The sequence below is a fragment of the Vulpes lagopus genome, chromosome 11 (assembly GCF_018345385.1).
Source record: "Vulpes lagopus strain Blue_001 chromosome 11, ASM1834538v1, whole genome shotgun sequence".
NCBI lineage: Eukaryota > Metazoa > Chordata > Mammalia > Carnivora > Canidae > Vulpes > Vulpes lagopus.
The window spans coordinates 65471910-65481509 of record NC_054834.1 but is presented as its reverse complement, the minus strand read 5'-3'; the positions used below and the strand labels follow the sequence as shown (position 1 = coordinate 65481509).

Here is a 9600-nt window from a genome sequence, read left to right as displayed (position 1 = left end):
AAATTTCAAAGACTATGTGAGAGAGACCATATGTAGATTAAGCCTGAACTATTATATGGCTCTTTTTACAGGAAAGTTTGCATATATCTAGACTCAAAGCAATCAGTCACTCCTTTTAAAGAAAAATGAGGCCTGATCCTTGTTTTCCAGGGACTTAGTACCTCTGGATTTACCGAGATTTTTGGTTGCTGTGATAATATTGTTTCAGTAAAACCACATGATCAGGGCTGACATTTGACAAATGAAAAATGGGAAGAGCAATCATCCAAATAAACACGTATTTTCAAATATATTTAATTATATTTGGTGTGCAATGAGGCAATGTCTTTGCTTGGTGTTTGATATTTACTTCAAAAGCTGACCTTCCTGGGTGGCTCGGTGGTTGAGCATCTGCCTTTGACTCAGGTTGTGGTTGCAGGTTCCTGGGATCGAGTCCCACGTTAGGCTCCTCACTGGGAGCCTAGTTCTCCCTGTCTCTGTTTTTGCCTCTCTCTGTGTGTCTCTCATGAATAAATAAAATCTTTAAAAAAAAAAAAAAAAAAAGCTGACCGTCCTGAATCCTTTTTTTTTTTTTTTTTTTTAAGATTTTATTTGAAGAGAAAGCAAGTGCTTGGGTGAGTACAGGGAGGAGGAGCAGAGGGAGAAAGAATCTCTAGTGAACTCTGCACTGAGCAGGGAGCAGGACAGGGGGCTCGATCCCCTGACTCTCAAATCATGACCCAAGCTGAAATCAAGAATTGACTCCTCAACTGACTGAGTCACCCAGGGCCCCATTCCTAAATCCATTTTTTATTTTATTTTATTTATTCTATTACTTTGTATTTTATTTATTCATGAGAGACACAGAGAGAGAGAGGCAGAGACACATGGAAAGGGAGAAGCAGGCTCCACACAGGGAGCCTGACGTGGGACTGACGCCCTGGGTCCAAGGTGGCGCTAAACCGCTGAGCCACCAGAGCTGCCCTAAAGCTCTAGGTTTTGAAACTTCAAGAGGCCACCTACAGAGGTGAACTGTCTCCAGAATTCCCAGCTTTAGGAGGGTAGATTGAAGCTTTGTGTGTTTTATCTAAATTGTATCACTTATTCAGTCTCACCCCTTAAGTAGGTGCATTTTGATAAATTCTGATGACTCCTCCCTCTGGGAGTTAGCATCAGATTTTATGGGTTTAAGGGCTCAGTTTCCCCACAGGACTGCCCTTACTTCAGAAGCCACCTCTAAGTGAGGTTCCCCAGAACTGGCTATAAAATTTAGGGTTCCCGTTATTGGGAATTTGATAATTCTCTATAACTATTCACAGACCTCAGGAAAGCACTATACTTATGGTTACACTTTTATTATAAAGGATAAACGTAGGGTGAAGTCTGGGAAGGAGCACAGAGCTCTCCCATGCTGCCTGCCTCTCTGTGGAATTAGAGCATGTCTCCCAGCACAACAAAGTATTCTCCAACCAGGAAGCTCTGTTCAGCCTTGGTGTAGTTTTTACTGGGACTTCATTATATAGGAATGATTAATTAAATCATTGCCCAGTGTGACTGTACTTGAACTCCATCTCCAGTCTCCGTCCTCCTAGGTTGGGCTGGCCCAAAGTTCCAACCCTGTAATCACCATCACAGGGCTGGTCCTCTTGGTGATTGGCCTTATTCTGAAGCTTTTCTTTTCTTTTTTTTTTTTTTTTTAATTCTGAAGCTATCTAAGGGTTCCCCACTACTCACCTGATTAGCCTCACAAACTTTTTCCCCCCCAACAGAGACTTCTATCACTCATGAAATTCCAAGGGTTTTTGAAGCTCTCTGACAGGAATCAAGGACAAAGACCATAGACGTATATGTGTGTGTGTGTGTGTATGACTATAATATATTAAACTTTTATCTATTAATAATTGATGTTAATAGTATTAATATATATAACCTCTACATCCAACATAGGCTCAAACTCATGGCCCCAACCAAGATCAAGAATTTCATGCCCTACTGACTGAGTCAGTCAGAGGCCCCGATATATTATTCATTTTTTAAAAATTTTTATTTATGATAGTCACACACAGAGAGAGAGAGAGAGAGAGAGAGAGAGAGAGAGGCAGAGACACAGGCAGGGAGGGAGAAGCAGGCTCCATGCAGGGAGCCCGACGTGGGATTCGATCCCGGGTCTCCAGGATCACGCCCTGGGCAAAAGGCAGGCGCCAAACCGCTGCGCCACCCAGGGATCCCCCTATATTATTCATTATACTATATTATTTTTGATCTTGTGTCTTATAGGAATTCATTTAAACCATGAAACCTCATTCCCTGGAATACCTACTCTTAGTCTGTACAGACTGGGATGGGTCATTTGTTTTATTTTTTTTTTAAGATTTACTTACTTATGATAGAGAGAGAGAGAGAGAGAGAGAGAGGCAGAGACAGGAGGAGGGAGAAGCTGGCTCCATGCCGGGAGCCCCACGCGGGACTGGATCCTGGGACCCCAGGATCATGCCCTGGACCAAAGGCAGGTACCAAACCGCTGAGCCACTCAGGGATCCCCTGGGATGGGTCATTTGAATAATAAATTGGTCTTTTATGGTAGAGTTCCATGCAGTTATGGAAAGATACATTCTTGTGGCTTGGGGTTAATGAATTACTTATTATACCAAGGTCTCAATTTGTGAAAAGGCAGTAACAGGACTATCAGTTTCTGGGTACAGACAAAATTGGAAAGAACTGTGAAGATTATTTTCATTTAATTTATTTTTTTAAAATATTTATTTATTCATGAGAGACACATAGAGAGAGACAGAGATATAGGAAGAGGGAGGAGAAGCAGGCTCCATGCAGGGAGCCTGATGTGGGACTCCATCCCAGGACTCCAGGATCAGACCCTGAGCCAAAGGCAGATGCTCAACCACTGAGCCACTCAGGCATCCCTTCATTTATTTTTTTTTAATTTTTTTTCCCTTCATTTATTTTTTTTAAAGATTTTATTCATTTATTCATGAGAGACAGAGAGAGAAAGAGGCAGGGACACAGGCAGGGGGAGAAGCAGGCTCCATGCAAGGAGCCCAATGTGGGACTTGATTCCAGGACTCCAGGATCACGCCCTGGGCCAAAGGCTGGTGCCAAACAGCTGAGTCACCCAGGGATCCCCAAGAACTGTGAAGATTAAGACACTTTAGAACTGTTATACTGTGTTCTAATAGAAAACAATGTATCAGGTTGAGGTAAGTTGGGTAAATTCTATTACCTAGCACGTGATAGAATTTTCATTTGTTGACTAATAGGAATCCCATTTATATTTACATTCCCCTCTGTGAGAGCAATGTTGGTATCAGCCATACCGGATCAGGCTGGCAACTAAAACGTGGCCAAATAGTAGAATCTATGAAGATGGGTACAGTCTATGGTTTCTATAAGCTTCCAGATCTTGTGTCTGAATTATTTAAGCTTTTTTTAAAGATTTTATTTATTCATGAGAGATGCACAGAGAGAAGCAGAAACATAGACAGATGGAAAAATAGGTTCCTCACAGAGAGCCCAATGTGGGACTCGATCCCCGGACCCGGGATCATGCCCTGAGCCGAAGGCAGAACTCAACCACTGAGCCACTCAGGCATCTCGAGCTTGTTTTTCTTTATCCCTAAGTGCTCAGGAGATATTTAGGAGGAACACAGCCTGGGCTTTGGGAGGGAATTGGAATGGCAGTAGTGAGCTGGCAAGAGCTGATCCTTGAGCATTATAGTAAGGACAACAGGCAGCAGTGAGAATGTACTGCTGCCCATGCACGAGATGGCTTATAGAACAAATTAGTTTTATCACAAAAATCAGTGATAAACTTGGTAAGAATGGTCAATCTGAAACTAATGTGTGTCATATATCCTATTATTCACAGAAATTATGCCATTTTATCGTCAATGGCTGGGAAGGTAGGTACCTTATCAGTTACACTAAAAACTATTACGTTTTTCCTGTAAGAGTCACACTTTGTGGCGCCTGGGTGGCTCAGTGGTTGAGCGTCTGCTTTTGGCTCAGAGCGTGATCTTGGGTCCCAGGATCAAGTCTCACATCAGGCTCCCTGCGAGGAGCCCGCTTCTCCCTCTGCCTCTCTCTCTGTGTCTCTCACGAATAGATAGATAAATCTCTTTAAAAGAAGAGTCACACCTTTATTTTTATTTATTTTTAAGTTGGCTCCACACTCCACGTGGAGCCCAACATGGGGCTTGAACTCAAAACAAGATCTGAGTTGATTGAAATCAAGTCAGCTGCTTAACTGACTGAGCCACCCAGGTGCCCCTAATGGTAGCTAAGTACTAAAAAAGGAAGGAGGTCTTTTCCTTCTTTTTAATGGAGCACTTCATGAATTTGTGTGTTATCTTAGTATATGTGCTGCTAAAGTGAGCACAATTTGCGTGTTATCATTCAGCAGGGGCCATGCTAATATTCTCTGTATTGTTCCCTTTTTAGTTTATTTGCAGTTGAAGTGACCAAAGGAGGGAGCTCTTTTAATAACACTTGATTATCAGAAAATTTTGGGGTGGAAAAAACAAGGGATAACAATGGTATTATTAAATTATCACATGGTCCAGGAAAACAAAAATGCAGACCTGAAGCAGAGAGAGAAGTTTAGTGAAAGAATTTCCACCTTCTGGTCTGGAAGAAAATGAACAGAAGAGCTGGATTGGCTCTAGCATGGGTTAGGTCTTGAACCAAAATAGTGACAACAGGAAAAACTGGTCAGGGTCTTGTGAACTGCCCCATGGAAACCACTGCTCTGATGAGCAACACAAGTGGGTAAGTTTCTGGAACAGGGCCAGTCGCAAGTTACTTGTTATTCTCCAAAATGGCTAGAAGAGGATTTGATATTTTTCAGACTATGGGTTATGATCCATTAGTCACGCATGAAAATATCAGAATACATAGTGAATGAGGATACATATTCTGTGAAATCTTTCTCTTGGTTTTATATGTGTTCTTTGGTTATACATGTGTATTTCCTGCTAGAGTTGGAAGCTACAGGTTTATAGAGCTCTGGCAGGGCGAGGGCTTTCCCAGTCCCTAATTATATCAAACATTTCATATTAATCATAGCAGAGCTAAAACGAATAAAGAACCATACATCTCAATATCTACCAGTAAATGGTACCACAGTGAAGCTCACATTGTTATTTAAAATATATAATGTAAATACGGCATTGACAGTATAAAAATTAAAGGCTTATGGAAAACTCAAAAGAGGTCAAAGGGCATACAAGCAAGTAATATACAGACTGTTTCCTTAAAAGATAAATTTTAATATACAGAATAAAATCCAAGATTTTATTTTTCACCTTTCCCAAAATTTGTGGGCATGAATACTTCAGAATCTGACCAGGAAAGTTTATATTTTGGTCCAATACATTATTACACAAGTAGTATGATCAAGTCCGGCTTGATTATCATAAATCATATAAGTTAACAGAATTTACTTTCAAAACTGGTTATTCTTATAGATAAAATTTCCAATTTTTTTCTTAGCTAAGAGTTTACTCAACTTTAGCCTCAGAACCAGATTCAAAATAACGTATCTTCTTTGACAGCTGGTCATCATTTTAGGTTTAATCTAGGCAAATTATTTAATACTTTATTGAAGATCATACAAAAACTCCACAATAAATAATGAAAAGAGTATGCAAAATCATTAGCCTCTGTTTGCAATACAGAAAATACATGTCAGTTCTGGACCAAAATAATTCCATTGAAATACAAAAAGTGATAGGGAAGAATGGCAGGATTTGCAGTGACTGCTTCTGGTGGTTAGCTACAACCAACCAACCACCATCGGCTATTTTGGAAAGTGAGGGTGGGTTTTAATTTGCAGATAAAGAATGTCTTCGGTAGTTTAAAAAAATAGAAACTCTAAAAAAGCTTGTGAATCATATACAAAAGCAGCTGTTTGAGACCAAGGTTGAAAACCAGAAATTGTGTGTTAGCACCGTCAGCAAGCACAGGTTCTGACTCATCTGCCCTCCTCTTTTGCACAGAATGCAGGCTTGATGTCGTATACATCATTTACAGATATAAAAATTGTCCTGGAATACACGGTTCCTGTAGGGTAAAGTCTTAAGCCCTAAGAGGCACCAAGCGGTTACAAAGGCTGGGCAACCATCCGGATCACAAATTCCGACGATATAATAAATCCCGTGTTGCCTTATCAACTTTTTGCTGGTAGTCCTCCAATTTATCAAGTATTTTCTGAGATAGCTGGAAGAGGAAAAAAGGGAATCATTACAGAATAGGTCAAGGACTAAAAAAAGACTGAAATTTTTAAGCACTTTGACTTCACCAACCAGACTACCCGTAGTAAAGAGGCTTGCCACTCTGCTTCATTTATTCAGTATTCAGTATGGGAGTCTGCTCTGTGACTATTGGTCAAATCAGACTTCTTTGTTACATGCAGTATCCCAATCCAGTCATCCTAACGAATCTTCTCAACATGCAAATCACACCAGTATTTTTTAAAATTTAAATTCAATTAGCCAACATATGGTACATCATTAGCTTTGGAGGTAGAAGTCAATGATTCATCAGTTGCATGTAATACCCACTGCGCATCACATCCCGTGCCCTCACAAATGCCCCCACCCCACACCATTATTTTAATAAAAGCATTACTAGTTCTCTTCTCAGAACCAGACTGAATCTGACTTAGCTAATCATTTTAGAAAGGGACCGGGCCAGCATATTAAGGGCAACAAATGGCTTCTGCTCTCCTCTTAATCCTCGAGAACTGGAGAGCAAGCTTTAAGAGTATGTGGCAGTGCAAGGGTTTATAAAAGACGCATGCCTCATGAAAGGACTGACTTACAGCAATGTTGTGACTATTGGCACTGTTCTCTCCCAGGGCTTGGAGAAGCTGGTCAATAGAAGAGTATGGGAGCCACACCATTGGAGCTGTTGCAGACAGTGGAAACTGAAAGGGAAAATACCTACTATTCGAAGAAAATCTCAAAAGTGGACCATTTCTTCTGGGTAGTTAGTTTCACAGGTTTAGATAACAAAACTCTTTACTTATCCTTTTTTTTTTTCACAATAAGAAAATTTGTGTGTGTGCACAAACACACATATAGACACATAACTGTACCATTCCTAACACCCTTGTTTCTCTTCAACTGGGAAACTTGTCCTTTTCTCAGCTAAGTCAAATGTGTTTTCAGGTATTTATTTACTTATTCATAGGTATTTTTATTTTTTTATTTTTAAGATTTATTTATTCATTCATGAGAGACAAAGAGAGAGAGAGAGGCAGACACAGGGAGAGGGAGAAGCAGGCTCCCTGCAGGAACCCAATGTGGGACTTGATCTCGGACCCTGGGATCAAGACCTGAGCCAAAGGCAGCTGCCCAACCATTGAGCCACCCAGGTATCCCATTTCATATGTATTTTTATTTATTTAAAAAAAAATTTTTTTTTTAAATTTTTATTTATTTATGATAGTCACACACAGAGAGAGAGAGAGAGAGGCAGAGACACAGGCAGAGGGAGAAGCAGGCTCCATGCACCGGGAGCCCGACGTGGGATTCGATCCCGGGTCTCCAGGATCGCGCTCTGGGCTAAAGGCAGGCGCCAAACCGCTGCGCCACCCAGGGATCCCCTCATATGTATTTTTAAATTCATGTCTCCTCTTCTCTTAAAGGAGCCCTAAGGCCTTTTTTTTTAAAAGAGGATTTTATTTATTTATTCATGAGAGACACAGAGAGAGAGGCAGAGAGAGACATAGGCAGAGAGAGAGAAGCAGGCTCCTGGCAGGAAGCCCGATGTGGGACTTGATCCCAGGACCCTGAGATCACAACCTGAGCTAAAGGCAGACACTCAACCACTGAGCCACCCAGGTGCCCGAGCCCTAAGGCCTATTAAGGAAAAATGCACTTTTCTTTACCATCCATGTGAACTTTGGCAACTTACTTAACCTCTGAGCCTGTTTCTTCACAGGTAAAAAACAAACAAACAAGAGTTATCACAATCTCTCAGAGGCAGCTATAAGGATTTAATGAGAAAACACTTGCAGGGATGCCTGGGTGGCTCAGGGGTTGAGCGTCTGCCTTCGGCTCAGGGCATGATCCTGAGTTCAGGGATCGTCCCACACATCAGGCTCTCTGTGAAGAGCCTGCTTCTTCCTCTGCCTGTGTCTCTGCCTCTCTCTCTCTCTGTGTCTCTCATGAATAAATAAATAAAATCTTTTTTTTTTTTTTAAAGAGAGAATCTTTTTTTTTTTTTAAAAGATTTTACTTATTTATTCATGAGAGACACAGAGAGAGGCAGAGACACAGGCAGAGGGAGAAGCAGGCTCCATGCAGGGAGCCCAACATGGGACTCGATCACGGGACTCCAGGATCATGGCATGGGCCAAAGGAGGTGCTAAATCGCTGAGCCACCTGGGCTGCGCTAAATAAATTTAAAAAAAGTCATTATTAACTAGAATAAATTTTAAAGTCACTGTAGTAGACTAAACAAAAATACGTCTTTAAAACACAACTGGCTATGTTTACTCATTCACACTAAGCAGCAGTACATTATTTCTGCAGCAGAAAATGAAGACTAGAGAAAGACAATTTTCATACATACTTGAAAGCAAGTCCCTCGAGATTGGTGTTAGGGGAAGCTTAAAAGTCTGACAGAGTGATATGGCAGTGTCAAAAAGGCCAGCCTGAACCAAGAGAGAGACCATCTCCTCTGCTGATGAACTTCCTGTGGAAATGGAAAAGAGCTATTTAGTGGCAACAACAGTGCCTGTCAATGACCCAAAGCTGCCTCTGGTGACAAGTCTGTAAGAGTAACAGTGAGAGGTGCTGGGCCCATCTAATACACTGGTCTAGCACACTGCATCTGCTGGCTGGCCCCGAAGCCTCCTCCCAGACTGCCGCATCACTACCTGCAACCGCAACTGCTGCCGGGTCGTGCTGAGCAGAGTGAGGCGAATACGGGCCAAGGAACACTCTTTCTCCAGGTCTCCCAGTTCTAGAATTTCAATCTGCCGATTGGCTAGAAGCCAAAGAAAAATATTTTTGATTCCCAAAGTACAAAGGAAAGTGCCTATCATCAGTGCCTATTAACTCAGCCTGTCAATTTTCACTAAACATTAATTCAACATCAATTCCAAAGGCACTGGAGGGAAAGCAGGGGGCTCCATATAAGCAACCTTAAAGATAAAGCAACAGCCCTGCTTCCAGCATGCAGCTCAGTCAAATCAAACCACTCGAATAACAACAGCTGCAGATAAGGAGATGCTTACAAGGTATTTTACACAGAATTTCATTTAACTCTTACAACTCTGAGATGCAAAAAAAAAAACCAAACCAAACCAAAACAACAACAAAAAAACCCCACCAACTCTGAGATGCTATTACTAGATCAGTAAGCAAGGAACATGCCCATAGTGAGAGAGGCAGAATTAAGACACAGGCGGAGGGAGAAGCAGGCTCCATGCACCGGGAGCCTGATGTGGGATTCGATCCCGGGTCTCCAGGATCGCGCCCTGGGCCAAAGGCAGGCGCCAAACCGCTGCGCCACCCAGGGATCCCCAGATATAGTTTTCAAACTTAAGCATGCTTCCTATCAAATCAGAAGCTTGTTAAAATATAGATCCCAGGGACG

General features: G+C 41.7%; 1 long non-coding RNA gene and 1 pseudogene across 1 annotated transcript; both read right to left on the bottom strand.

The window, feature by feature from the left end:
• Nucleotides 1-4360: 4360 nt before the first annotated feature.
• Nucleotides 4361-4458, bottom strand: LOC121472398 (annotated as a pseudogene).
• A 453-nt stretch (nucleotides 4459-4911) lies between these two features.
• On the bottom strand, nucleotides 4912-7246 carry LOC121471930. The gene is made up of 2 exons (XR_005982736.1): nucleotides 6815-7246; nucleotides 4912-6210 (listed from the first exon to the last, which is right to left on the bottom strand). It is a non-coding gene; the product is annotated as an uncharacterized LOC121471930 (long non-coding RNA).
• Between the last annotated feature and the right edge of the window lie 2354 nt (nucleotides 7247-9600).